Source organism: Musca autumnalis, unplaced genomic scaffold, assembly GCF_047663935.1.
Source record: "Musca autumnalis isolate F117 unplaced genomic scaffold, ASM4766393v1 scaffold_3, whole genome shotgun sequence".
In the NCBI taxonomy this organism is placed as follows: Eukaryota; Metazoa; Arthropoda; class Insecta; order Diptera; family Muscidae; genus Musca; species Musca autumnalis.
The window spans coordinates 58,901,609-58,916,859 of NW_027411866.1; the positions used below are offsets into that span (position 1 = coordinate 58,901,609).

At 34.9% G+C, this 15,251-nt stretch overlaps 1 protein-coding gene and 1 long non-coding RNA gene across 15 annotated transcripts in view; both read right to left on the minus strand.

Moving 5' to 3' along the window:
• The window catches only part of Cngl (Cyclic nucleotide-gated ion channel-like), a 139,601-nt gene that overhangs the window by 55,701 nt on the left and 68,649 nt on the right, over window positions 1-15,251 (minus strand). The gene's annotated exons all lie outside the window — the stretch shown is intronic.
• On the minus strand, window positions 2,805-8,298 carry LOC141399724 (uncharacterized). Its single transcript, XR_012411914.1, has 2 exons — window positions 7,260-8,298; window positions 2,805-7,227 (listed from the first exon to the last, which is right to left on the minus strand). It is a non-coding gene; the product is annotated as an uncharacterized lncRNA (long non-coding RNA).

Genomic DNA, 15,251 nt, shown 5'->3' on the forward strand with positions numbered 1-15,251 from the left:
CGAGCTGGTGAGACCCCATTTTTCTAGGCATTTGTACACTGCTAGTTCTTGTTTCTCCCATGAGCTACTGTCAGTTTTAGGAACACCTAGGAGTTGTTCTTTACCCCCATGTGATACCAGAACAGCAACCCGTTTTTTCTTCCCTGTTTTGAGAATATCTGGTAATAGTTTTCCATGCCAGTGCACACAAATAGCCTCGTTCCTTCCGCTGTTCACGGAAAAAGCTTCTAGAGATCTTATATTTGTAGGGATCCTCTCCGATAGCTTCTACTAGTAACGTTCCTATACACCTTACAGGGGTCGAGCACCAATGACAATTGCATTCTTGAAGCCACGCTTGATTGTTTTCGGGTTCTTCAGATTCTACGATACGTTTAGCATCAAAACAAGACCTAGACCTCATTGAAAATGTATTGAAATATGAAAACATTGACACACAAATTTCAGAAAAAGGAAATAACAACATAATTAATAATCTGTGGTATCTTCGTCCTGAACTTGCTGCCCTGGCATTGTTTGACCCAACGGTGCAAAACGCCGTAATTTTTGCATATTTTTGCATGTTTTTGATATGACCCCAAATATCGAAAAATTAACCCTTAAAACGCATAGATCCAAAATTTGAGTCCAATCGGATGAGATATAAAAAACATGCAAAAATCCGATGTCTACTTACCACAATGCAATTTTTTTAAATATTTAGTGGTCAATTAAAATCCCAAAAATATTAACCCCTTCATTAGTTCTATTAATGATTAATGAAGATTTTACAAAATAACCCACAAGTTTTGTATTTATTTAACCTGGCGTACCTTTATTTTGGCTTTTGAACTTCTTTTCATCACATTCGAGCCTTCTGGCATACAATAGGCCTTTATTTATATACATGAATTTGATGTATAGAGACTACAATGAGTACATAGGGTAGAAGATATTGATTGCTTAAGTCTGGAGTATTCCTCCATTGACTTAACTTCATCATTACCCTCTATTATAGAGAAGATAATGTTCTCGTATCCATGAAACTATTTGTCGGAATCTTGTCACTGTCATGCACGCGCTAAACTACAGGATACTTCATATTGTTTGAGTTTGGATTCAGTGGATTCCTAAAATTTCAACGTGCCTTTTAGGTCATAACAGCTCAACTCGAAAGAGAACTAGTTCAAATATCACTATAAAATTACCTTCCCCTTAATAAGGCAAAACTAAAAATGATTCCAGCATGAGCCAGGTTGGTGTTCGAACCTGTCTCCGACAACCAAGGAACACGGTTGCCGGCGTCATAGCGTTCTAAGCCACCATCAACTTGTCAAAACTTCCGATGACAAATATTGATGATCAAATCTTTTGATACAGAAGGATAAATAAAAATAAAAGTGGAAAAAAGCTGCCATAGTATTTCTTAAAAGGCATAGGAAAAGTTTGGAATTAAATAACTGACATAAAACAATAAATGCTAGTTTCCAAGCTTAGGCTTCGTCCACTCACCAAAATAACATTCTAATATGCCTGATGATCGGACTTAACCACCCGTGAAACGTAGCATAATGGTTGAATGTTTGGGACTTCGGTGGATTACTAATTTTTCAATGTAGCTCTTAGGTTATAACAGCTCAAATCGAAATTAAAATGCTTATAATTTCAGTAATTAACGGAAATTTTCTGTAAGTTAACAACCAAAGTGAAGTCGTCGCTAAGTCCCACCGATATCAACAATGTTGTAAACTTATATTAATACTTTTCGTACATAATTTTGCGTTTTAATTTTACAGATTTTTGTAGGTAACTCAAAAAATGAGTTACAGATTTTCTCTACTGGGAATGTCTGAAGCCTGCAGTGATGATGAGGAATGGAATGGTCGATAAGAACACACCAACATTTCTGTGAAAGTCTAAAAGGGAATAAGGAATTCGGCAGCAGTGAAGACTGAACTCATTCTGGGTGCAGAAGCTTCATCTATACAAAAACAAGGTTGGCGATAATGTTTACTTTTTTCGTAATGTATGGTAAAAACGCGCATACTTAGAAAAAGTCTCGGTTTAACCAGCATCCGGCAGAAAGGGGCACACGTTCCCTTGATGAGAATAACAACAGAACAACCACCATTCAATCTTCGTTCAGAAGTCAATGAAGAAGGTTCTGTTGTCGCTTGCTTCAATGATTTTTAATTTTAGCAATGCATTAACGCACACGCTGTTTGTGGAGAGAGCGAGAGAGAGTAGTATGCCTGAGACCGCAAACAAAGCGTTTGTATTAGTGCCGATACCTGGTTAAAACCCAGGCCAGGAAATTAGGCGCCCGTGTGCGCTCATTTAACGTTGCTCTCTCCGCACACACAATTCAACCCATTGAAAAATCATGCACTCACACAATGACGCCCCGTAAAGTATGCAATAGAAAAGTATGGTGCCTGACACTGGTTTAAACCATCACTACGATTGGTGTACGGGAGATATAACAATGGTTAGTATTGGAGCCGCTTTCACATTTTGAATTAAAATTTTTATCTGAGAACTGGCAGAACTAGAGAGCTACAATACAAATGCATTCTTGTTACACATGCTGAAGGCAGGCTACTATGGCCAAAATATGTAAATTTTCCAGTCTGTTTGGATACGCTACAAATTCTACAGAGATAGACATGTCTTTATATTATTTCTTATTTTTGAAGTCGCGGACATCTTCATTAGTAGTAGTTTTCTGTTCCACATTAAATATTTGGTTTTATTTATCCTTGAATTGAAGTTAAGGGTTTAACGTAGGTAAAAACACAGAAAATTATTTACTTTAAATTTTGAACTTTTGTTATGAGAACGTAATACAGCAATTTTGACAACAAGTGACGATATGTCTATGTTCCCAGCCTTAATGTTGAGCATGTCTGACCATAATATTTCCTCACTTAGGTATGGTCTTATCCCCATTAAATACATTCATTATTATGATTTTCAAGTTAACCATAGATCTGTCTGGTTACCCAAAAGTTTGTAACAATTTGTACAAATTGTTACAGAAAGTTGTCTGTTAACACACTTTGTTTACAGTTCTTCAATGAAAACTTGCAACTTCTTGCTGGAGAAATTTCTTCTAGCAAGAACTTGCAAGTAACCAGACACACATCATATTTGGAAAATAAGGCCATGTTTATATTATAGCCTTTTGCAGGGTTAAACTTCTTTATGAGGATTTATTTGAAATTTAAGCAATGGAATTGACATTTGAAACCCAGTGGGTTTGTTAAATCCAGTTATATATAACAATTTTAAATGAAATCGAAAAATAAATCAATTTACAAAAAAAAAAAAAAAAATAGCTCGATACAATTTTTGAGGAAATATTTAGAACTTTCCATAAGTTTTAAGTATGTCCCATAATATTTGTATTTTGTTTAAAGACTCGTAAAAAGACTCAATAAATTCCAAAATTCCAACTATTCCATAAAATGTTCTCTACTCTAGTTCAGATCAATGACAAGCACTTTATAGATTACAGGTTTGATTTGTTGTAACTAGAAAGCATCTGAAGGGTTTTCACATCGCCACCGATCAAAATTGAAGTAAACGTAGCAAGTTCGAATGTTGAAGAAATAGAAAGTTTGATTAGTAGGATGACATTCCTTACATCAAGTAGAAAATAATAAAAATATGTACTATTAAATATTAATATGTTCTACGGAAGGGGTGTAGTGGTAGAGGATAATGTCAGAATGTATGCATGTTCCAGGAATGTATGCTCAGAGAGTGTGTATTTTATAGGTGTCTAGTTTTTTACCCGTAATTTCACAAATAAGTACATACATGCATATATGCATATGCATGTACATATATATGTATTTACGGTTGAATGTGATTATGTAAACGACATGATTTTTCATAATAGAGAACTAAGTTAATATTTATGTTTGGATAGATACGAATATTTAGATAAGTAGTAGTAGTAGTAGATTAGAAACAATAACAAAGGTATATTTAATTTAAAGTGGACCGTTCCTCTTAATGCGGCGCAACGAACAATAATAGGCCATAACTGCTCGGACACTCTTCCACTTTTGATTTTGATTGGGGCTAGTACCATTTGCATTAATTGTTGGCGGATTCTCATTGTAATTGTTGATACTCCTTTCACTATCGGCTACTTGGGCGGCACTGTTCTGCTGGTGCTGGGAGCATTTAAGCGAGTTACTTGTTGCAGAATTTGCAATACTATTCAGAATTTCCGATGACGGACTATTTAGAAGCAGCGTAACATGTCGACGATTGGTATAATCGACTGATGAATGATCCGACAGTGTAAGACGATCTCTTTCCGTGTAGTTCCTAATGGCTGTCTGTCGCGTTGTTGCTCTGCAACTGTTATAACGTTTTTGTTCAGGGGTGGGGTATTTATTTCCAATACTCTGAGAAAATGTTGTCGACGAAGAGGAAGGAGATCTTAAGAAATGGTAAATATTTAAACGTTGTATAAGTGACTATTATTCTATTTACTGTAGTGTTAGTATGTCTGTCTGCAAGAACATTTTAGGAGCCAATAAATTCCATTTAAAAATCCCTATTCAATATTAAGTTTACTACTATAGATAGCAAATATTATACTTTTTTTAATGTTCCTATATAATATAATAATATATGTATATTTCATTTTCACAATTAAAAAACTCACGATTGAAATATTTCGAAAAAGAAAATATATCTGGAGATTCAAGATGAAATGGCTAAACTAACGAATCGAATATATGACTTTGGGAAATTATTGGAAAATATAAGTTGCTGGATAACCTAAAATCGCCGCAATCATCTCCGAAACGACGTAAGTCAGCCAGAAATGTAAACAAAGAGAAACGTGATGAAAATGAGAACAATGAGATCAATGCTCCGTCGTCTTCAAATTGCTCCTCTACTTTAACATCTAACATGTCATCACAAATTTCAAAGAACTCATATATTTGAAATAATGTCATGCCTTTAAACTGTCAGTCGTCAAATGATTTATCAAACATGATGTCTGAAAATCTACCAATAACTTACGGAGGAACAGTCAACAATCCTCCTGCTCCCCTTTGAAAGATGAACAACCTGGTATTATTACACTTGGAGCCATTCCACCGAAAAAAGTGTTTTTATTACGAGACTCGCAGCTGAAACTACAGTTGAATCTATTGACCTTTTCATTAAATCTAAACTTGGTCAAACTACTGATATTTTAATTCACAAATTTAACTCCATTCAACAACGTTCTATTTGATCATTTAAAGTTACTGTCTCTGATAACATTTATAATCGGCTTATTGATCCTGATTTTTGGCCAGAATATACAGTTGTTCGTGAATATATATACAGGGAAAGACAAAGAACCGTTAATTTTGGCTTCATACCTCAAAATAACGAAAATGTTTCAAAAACTAAGTACTGTTAATAACGATACTATTTCCATTGCCTATCAGAATGTGCGTGGTATTCGAACCAAAATATAAATTGTATCTGGAAAGCTTTACCTTTGTTTATCATATCGTAGTAATGACAGAGACATGGTTAAATGAGACAATTATGAACTCAGAAATTTTATCAAATAAATACAATATCTTTAGACGTGACCGAGGTAGCAATGGTGGTGGTGTACTAATAGCTGTATCTAATATTTTTACATGTGAATTGTTGGATACTGATTCTACACTTAACATTGAGTTTGTTGCCGTTCAAGTTAAACATAATTCTAAGAAAATGCTAATATTATGTTCCTTTATTCCACCTTCGTCTCCCCAAATACCATATGAAAAGCACAGTCAAGCTTTTAAAGCTGTTCTGCAAAAAGCTAAACCAGAGGATTTAATTCTTGTTTTAGGTGATTTTAATGTACCAAGTATTTCGTGGAATTTCCTACCCGAAGATAAATACTTAATGCGTGCAAATATACACAAATCCAATGAAGAATTCTTCGATACACTATTCGATTTTGGTCTTTTTCAAGTAAATTCTATTCGTAACTCCAGCCATAAGTTACTAGACCTTATCTTTGTAAATCAAGTCGATGAATGTTACATTAAACGAACTGATCCAATAACATGCCCAGAAGATCAATACCATCCGACAATAGAAATGAAGGTCGCCTTTCCAGCTATCAACAATGTTGAACATAACATTCGTATCGAAAAATCCTTATGTTTTCCGAAAACAAACTATCTACAGTTATGTGAATTATTACAGAACACCGACTGGCGTGACCTCTTATCCTGCACTTATGATCTGAATTGTGTCATAAACATATTTTACAAAAAGATATATGAGTACATTGATGTCTGCGTGCCGAAAGATTTTTATAAAAAGCTGTCAGGACCACCATGGAACACTAAAGCATTAGCAAGATCTAAGAATAACAAAAATAAGCAGTTCAAAAAATACAAGCGTACTGGTTCTGCTATCGACTACGGAAGATATTCAGTTGCACGCTCAGAATATACCAACTTGAATAATATTTGCTATTCAAAATATATTTCAAAACTCAAACACAACTTTAAACAAAACCCGAAATATTTTTACAAATTTGTCAATTCGAAACGTAAAGCCAGCGGTTTTCCTGCAACTTTAAGGTACGGAAAAACAGAATCATCCGACAACAATGTTATAAGCAACTTATTCGCAGATTTTTTCACAACAACATATTCAACTAAAACCTATTCTAACAACATGTACCCTTTTCAACTCAACTCTAACCAATCAATATCAATTACACTATCGGACAGTACAATGGTTTTAAAAGAATTGAAACATTTAAAATATGGCTATGATTTTGGACCTGATAAGATCCCAAGTTGCATTTTAATAAAATGTGCAGCAGCTTTTGCTTTACCTTTAACTATGCTGTTTAACGTTTCGATTAATCAAGCTGTTTTTCCTGACGTCTGGAAAACGTCGTATATCATACCACTCTTTAAAAGTGGAAATAAATCCGATATTGCTAATTATCGTGGAATTGCAAAATTAAGTGTGATTCCAAAGCTCTTTGAAAAAATCATCACGGATAACATTTACCACCATGTTAGTTCTCCTATCAGTACGGTTTTCAGAAAAAGTGCTCTACAGCAACTAACATACTTCACTTTTGCACAACAATCAATCGGGGTTTTCTTCAAGGAAAGCAAACTGATGCTGTTTACACGGACTTCAGCAAAGCATTCTATAAAGTAAATCACAAGCTTTTACGAATAAAACTTGAGTGCTTAGGATTTACTAACAGGAGTGTCAACTGGATTTATTCATACCTAAAACATAGGACACAAAATGTAAATTTTAACAATACCATATCGAGAAGTATTGTAGTTTCCTCTGGAGTACCACAAGGTAGCCATCTAGGACCACTCCTGTTTTCATAATTTATAAACGACTTGCCTCAAACAATAAAGTTTTCAAATATCTTGATGTACGCCGACGATGTGAAAATATTTCTCAGTTTTACAGATATGTCAATCAGCTGTTGCAAGATGATCTGAATTCGTTTGCTAATTGGTGTAATATTAACCTTATGGAAATAAATTACTCGAAATGCAAACTCATGAGATTTGCGAGAAAGAAGTTAATGGATACTGGTTATACTCTCAACGACTACTCTCTGGAGAAAGTTAACACGTTTGTGGATCTCGAGTTCTTTTGGATCGTAAACTGAATTTTAACTCACACATTTCGGTAACAATAAACAAAGCCAAGTCAGTGCTCGGATTTGTTAAACGGTGGAGTAAGGAGTTCATGGATCCTTATGTCACAAAAAAATTATACACAACGCTTGTTCGCCCTATACTAGAATATTCATCGATCATATGGGATCCTATATATAATACCCACAGCGATCGCATCGAGTCCGTTCAAAAGCAATTCTTACTTTTCTGTTTACGGAGCTTAAACTTTTCGTTCCATAATCGTTCATTATAGACTTTCCCTCATCAAGCTGCCAACTTTAAAAAGCCGAAGAAAAATGTTAAATGTATCATTCCTTTTTAATGTGATAATGGGTGACGTTAATGCTGGATTTCTAATCAACAATATTCGCTTTAATATTCCCCAAAGAGCTACTCGCAATTATGTACCACTAGCTATTCAATTTTCTAGAATGAATTATACAAATGCTGATCCCTTAACAGGAATGTCTAAAGATTTTAATGAATTATATAATCTTATTGATTTTTCTATGAATCCTAATACTCTGAAAAGTAAAATTGTAATATATTTAAATTCAGAAAATTAAGTACAACATTTTTAATTATATAGTCTGTAAGGAAAATATCCATATCCATAAAATAAAAAAAATTTTTTTGAAACAATACAACAATCTGATAAATCGATGGATTACTATCTCAACCTCGTATCTTAAAAACAGAAATTTTCAGGAGAAATGAAAAACGATAAATTTTTTGATACATCTGCGTTTTTTGGGTAAAAGTTTAAATGCATAAATTTTGCCAATTTTTTTTTAAATTGTATTTATAAGTATAAGGAATAGATGATTTTCCTTTTAAATATATTGTAGCAATTTTAAGTTGAACTTGATGTGAAGAAATCACAAGTTTTCAAATTATTAGTCCAAAAATACACTAAAAGTTGAAACACATTTCTTCTTTTACTCCTATCAGTATAAAAATTGTGACTCTGCCTAAAATAACACAAGACATAAGTAAAAATTAGAGTATTCCATTGTTGTCCATCTTACAAATAGCCGCATTAGAGAGAGGAAACAGTTTTTTGTATATCCTCCGTAAGTTAAAAAAAGTAAGTGTCTGACCTCATACTCTTTAGTCCCATTTCGATAAAGCTTTCGGTTTCCAAGCAAAAATCTTGAAAAAACTCCCTTAAAAGGTGACCTTTGACCGCGATTTATTTAAAAATCCTTCCGGCGATTTTTTGTTTGTTTTTCTCATCTATGAACATTGTTGTTTCAGAATCCGTAAAAACTTTTCATGAGTAAGCACTTTTCATTTGTTCATTCATTTTTGTTTTATAAGACTGCGATACATTCAGTGCATTGTCCTAATTTCTATATATCAACAAGTTAAAAACCTTAAGTTCGGCCGGGCCGAACTTTTTATACCCTCCACAATGAAATACTCTGAGCTAATATGGAATTATTAGGCTTCATTCTGTTGCGAAAGTGCATAAGCCAAAATTTTAGGTGGAGAAGTATCTTGACTACTAGAAACCCTAAATGCCAAATTTTAGCTAATTAGGCCAGAAAATTTAGCTAAAACCGTCAAAATACCTGAAATCGAGCGATGCCGTTATATGGGGGCTAAAAGAAAACGTGGACCTATGTCCATAATTTATAGTGGAGGAGTTTCTTTGACACTGGGAACCCTAAATGTCAAATTATAGCTAATTCGGTCTGAAAGTGTAGCTAAAAACGTCCAAATAGCTTAAATGGGGCGGTACCGCTATATGGGGGCTGTACCAAAACGTATACCTATGACCATAATTTTTGGTGGAGAAGTTTTTTGATCACTGAGAAACCTGAATGCCAAATTATAGATAATTCGGCGAGAACATTAGCTATATGTCAAAATACCGGAAATCGGGCGGTACCGTTATATGGGGGCTATAAGAAAATTTTTGGTGCAGAAGTTCCATTTTTGGTGCAGAAGTTCCTTGGTCCTGTGGTACCGTTATGTGTGGCCTATACCAAAATGTGGACCGATATAGCCCATCTTCGAACTTGATCTAAGTTCAGACCCAAAACACTTGTGTACAAAATTTCAGCTTTGTAGCTCGACTCGTTCGGAAGATAGCGTGATTACAACAGATGGACTGACAGACGGACGACTTAGAACTTTACGCTGATCAAGAAGCAAGTTGTCCAACAAAACATCATTCTAGATGGATGACGTCAAAGACAAAAATATTCTCCGTCAAATTTCGCTGTAGGTCACCGTAGAAATGTAATATCTATTTACATGATACAACAATGAAATATCTTTATGAATGTTGTCAACAAAACACGAAATTATTTTTTGATGAAATTGTTTTCCTTCTTTTTTCGAGGTGATGCGTGAAAGTAACCTGAAAATTAGTTTTAGACAAATACACAGAACCAAAGGAATCGATGCAAAACTAAGAATAAAGTACTTATCTACACCTTTTTCAGATGTTATTCGAATTATTTTAATTGTAATTCGTAACATTTCATTTGTAATTCGAGAATTCCATCTGTAATTCGAATTGCTCCATTTGTAATTCGAATTATTCCTTTTGTAATTCGAATTATTCCATTTGTTATTCGAAATATTCCATTTGTAATTCGAATTATTCATTTGTAATTTCAAATAAAATAATTCGAATTACAAATAGAATAATTCGAATTACAAAAGAAATAATTGGTATTATAAGTGGAATAATTCGAATTTCAAATGGAATAATTCGAATTACAAATAGAATAATACACTAGACAGACGGCAGAGTTAATTTGCATTAAAAATGTCCTAATTTGAATTAATTTTTCACCCTGACAGACGATAGTATCTGCATTTATGAAACAGCTGTTTGTGTTGTTTGTTTGTACCCAGCAGACCATTTCATAACGCTTTACAAAAGATCGCCAAAATATGCAAAACAAATGCACTTTCTACCTTTGATCTTTTCACCACGATGAAGCAAAAATAAATTTAATTTATTCGCGATATTTTTGAGTCTTTTTAATATTATAAAAATATTGCAAAACTTTAAAAAACATTTGAGGAAGATATAATTTTCGATAGAATTGGTATGGTGGGTAATGAAATTTTTTGTGAAAATAAAAATTGTAAAAATAGATTTGATAGAAGGCGTGAAAAACGATTAGCTGCTATTCTACTCGCGAAAGACCACTACTTATTTTGAAGAAACGCGAAAATTGCTGATTTGCTTTCCATTTTTATTTTCTTAAACATGGAAATTTGACAAAAGACAATAGATTTTCAACAGCATTGCCATATTGAAATTGCTAAATTCAGTTTAAATTTCCTTTGATTTTGGGCATTAAGAATGTGGATAATGCACGAATTAATTTGTACATATGTATGTACACTCTGTTTCAATAGCACATTTCAAATTGCTTTTTATACCCTACACCACTATGTGGTAAGGGGTATTATGTGTTAGTGCATTTGTATGTAACATACAAAAGGAAGCGAGATAGACCCATAGTTCCTTCTAGGGATATACATAGAATCACTTTCTGAGTCGATTTATGCATGTCCGTCCGTCCGTCCGTCCGTCCGTCCGTCCGTCCGTCCGTCCGTTCGCAACATACAGGTCGCATTTGTTGACCGATTTCGCTGAAAATTGGGGAATACCATTTTTTTAGCCGTCGGAAGATCAAGTTCGAAGATGGGCTATATCGGTCCAAGTTTTGGTATAGCCCCCATATATATTTTCGGCCGATTTCACGTATTTTCTGTAACACACACGCTATATATGTCCGATTTCGATGAAATTTGGAATGTGTGACTGAATTTGGTCTAAAAATAAATGTGCCAAATTATATCGAAATCGGTTCAGATTTGGATATAGCTTCCATATATATGTTCGCCCGATTTCACGTATGCGATGTACCAATCACGCTATATACGTCCGATTTTAATGAAATTTGGAATGTTTGACTGAATTTGGTATAGAAATAAGTGTGCCAAATTATATAGAAATCGGTTCAGATTTGGATATAGCTCCCATATATATTTTCGGCCGATTTCACGTATTTTCTGTACCAAACACGCTATATATTTCCGATTTCGATGAAATTTGGAATGTGTGACTGAATTCAGTCTAGAAATAAATGTGCCAAATTATATCGAAATCGGTTCAGATTTGGATATAGCACCCATATATATTTTCGGCCGATTTCGCGTATTTGCTGCTCCAAACACGCTATATAAGTCGGATTTCAATGATATTTGGAATGTGTGACTGAATTCGGTCTGGAAATAAATGTGCCAAATTATATCAAAATCGGTTTAGATCTGGATATAGCTCCGATTTATATTTTACATATTCACAGTGGTGTAGGGTATCATATAGTCGGCCCCGCCCGACTTTGATCCTTTCCTTACTGGTTGTTACTTCAGTTTAGTCGATATTCGTGGAATAACCTCGGGAAAGTTGATATATCTTGGTTTGTAATTTTATGAAGTATCTTTCAACAAAAAGTTTAGCTTCGATAACGTACCGTTATAATTTTTTTTAATTATACCCTCAGCATTAATGCTAACGAGGGTATATACACTTTCATACGGGCAAAATGTGCCTCATCGAAATAATGGTTTTAGACGCCAAGTATGTTTGGACGAAATGTGTTTCAGACAATTTGGAGTCGATTGAGCAATGTCCGTCCGTCTGTCTGGCTGTCTGGCTGGAGCGCAGGATAACTCTCGAACGGATCAACCGATTGGAACCAAATTTTGGCTTTCGTAATATTTTACCCAAACTTAGTTTAAGTTCGAAGATGGGCTATATCGGTCCTCTCCTTCCGGTACCTCTCCCACAAAAGTTCCAAAATGTTCGGAAAATTTGTGCGCAAGATAACTCTTAAAGGGAGTAACCGATTTGGTCCATACATTGCACATTATGAAATTTCTACCAGACTTAAATAAGGTTTCAATCGGTCCACTCCTTCGGCTACCTCCCACACAAAATTTCGGAAAAGTTAAGTTTAGGGCCATCTCTCGAATCGCTTTGATTTTTGTTTTAGCAACTTGTATTCACTGCCCTCCATACAACGGTACAAGTTTCATCAGGGGTAAGTCCATACTTCCTGAGAAAATAGCCTGAAAGTTGCAAAAAACACCTAGTTTCTTTCTGTGTATAGGTATGACCTCGTTTTTATACCCTACACCACTATGTGGGGAGGGTATTATAAGTTGGTTTTGGCCAAAAAGTTTGTAACGCATCGAAATAATGGTCGTAGACCCATACTTATATATACCAAAATGAATGTCTCGACGAGCTGAGTCGATCTGGCTATGTGTGTCCGTCCGTCAGTCCGTCCGTCTGTCCGTCTGCCCATCTAAACCTTGTAATCACGCTACAGGTCGCAATTTTGATCGGATCGTCACAAAATTTTGGATGTTGATGGGGGTCCCGGAGGGGAAGAAGCCTATTGATTTTGGTGTTGGTCGGATAATATTTAGGGGTCGGAATGGGCAAAAAACTGATGTGGATAGAACGACAACGTTTTTTCCCAAAGCGAATATCTCAGCTTGTATACAGGGTATACCAAAAGCAAAACCTGACAATAAAAGTAGAAAATATCACCTTTCTAATGATGTAAAGTAGGTTCTCGTAGGTGATCAAACAACGAAGATATCACAATAGTCGCAAATAAAACCCAAATTTTCATTTTCGCGATTTTAATTATCATGACGATTATCACAGCTTTGGTTGGGGACTTTCCAAAAGCAAAGCCGGGCAATGAAAGTAGAAGACCCCGTCTTTACAATGATGTAAACTAGGTCGGCGTAGGTGACCAAATAACGGAGATTTCCCAATAGTCGTTAATACATCCCATTTTTCCACTTTTTTGGAAATTACGCTACAGGTCGCAATTTTGATCGGATCGTCACGAAATTTTGGGGGTTAATGGGGATCCTACAGATGCTAATGAAAGTAGAAAATATCACCTTTGCATGCATGTTACGTAGGTTGTCGTAGGTGGTCAAACAACGAAGATATCGCAATAGCCGCTAATAGAACACAACTTTTCATTTTTGCGATTTTAATAATAATGACGAATATCACAGCTTTGGTTCGGGACCTTCCAAAAGCAAAGTCTAACAATGAAAGTAAAAAATCCCATCATTACAATGATGTAAAGCAGGTTGGCGTAGGTATCCAAATAACGGACATATCGCAATAGTCAGTAATACATCCCATTTTTCCACATTTTTGGAAATCACGCTACAGGTCGCAATTTTAATTGGATCGTCACGAACTTTTGGGTGTTATTGGGGGTCCCACAGAGGAAAAAACCTTTTGATTTTTGATAATGGTCGGATTATTCAGGGGTCCGAATGTGAAAAAAATATTTGGAAAAAAGACCAACGTTTTATTTCAAAGTTAAAATCTCCCATCTGTAGGAGGTATATCGAAAGCAAAACCTGGCAAGGAAAGTAGAAAATATCACCTTTACAACGATGTGAAGTAGGTTGTCATAGGTGGTCAAACAACAGAGATATCGCAATAGTCGGTAATGCATCCCTTTTTCCATTTTTGTGCAATCACACTACGAAATTTTGATCGGATCCTCACGAAATTTTGGTGGTTGATGGGGGTCTAACAGAGAAAGAAGCCTATTGATGGTTGGCATACATCCCACTTTTCCATTTTTTATTTATTTGGGTTGTAATGTCGATGCACTTAAATGCGTTTCAAAAAAATTTACCTGTGTTAATGAAGACATTCAGAGCAACTAGAGCATTCAGAGCGCTAAGCTATCCCAATTTTTATATTTTATTTAGTCAAAAGCTTATGAACAGGGGTAGTGGTGTAGGGTATCACATAGTCGGCCCCGACCCGACTATAGCCTTGGCTCACTTGTTTCTTGATAGTATGTTGGCTCAGACCCAGAGCAATAACAATCACCTGCTATTTTAATGATTAACTTATCTTAATGCCAAGATTGACCCGTATTATGGAATAGGAGTCGTAGGAATTTGAAGTTTCTCGATCAAAAATGCACAATTTTCAGTTGAATTTCAAGTTTGTTTTGCACCATTCCTTCGTTTTTTTTTTTTTGTTTGTTTTGTTAATGTATTATAGATAATTGAAGTCCACAGCTTTTATGAGGTCTAATTTCCCCGGTATTAAAGTCATAGTTTGACCAATTTTAGCGTTTTAAACTTGAAATAGCTTTTATTTATTCGAATTTTAAAGAATCGTAACAGTAGCATTCAAAATTTACATTTGTACTCAAGTTATTGGGATTTTTGAAAGAAAATTAAAAAAATTATAACGGTAGGTTATCGAAGCCAAATTTTTGTTGAAATATACTTCATAAAATTACAAACCAAGATATATAAACTTTCCCGAGGTTATTCCACGGATATCGTCTAAACTGAAGTAACAAGAAGTAGGAAAAGCGTTAAGTTCGGTCGGGCCGAACTTTTTATACCCTCCACCACAAATTTCAGTCATTTCGGTGGATTAATGTGGCCACAACCTTCAAAATACCGAAAATCTCAATGTACTGTTCTATGGGGGCTATATGATGGCGTGGACCTATACCTACGAACTTCTGGGGGAAA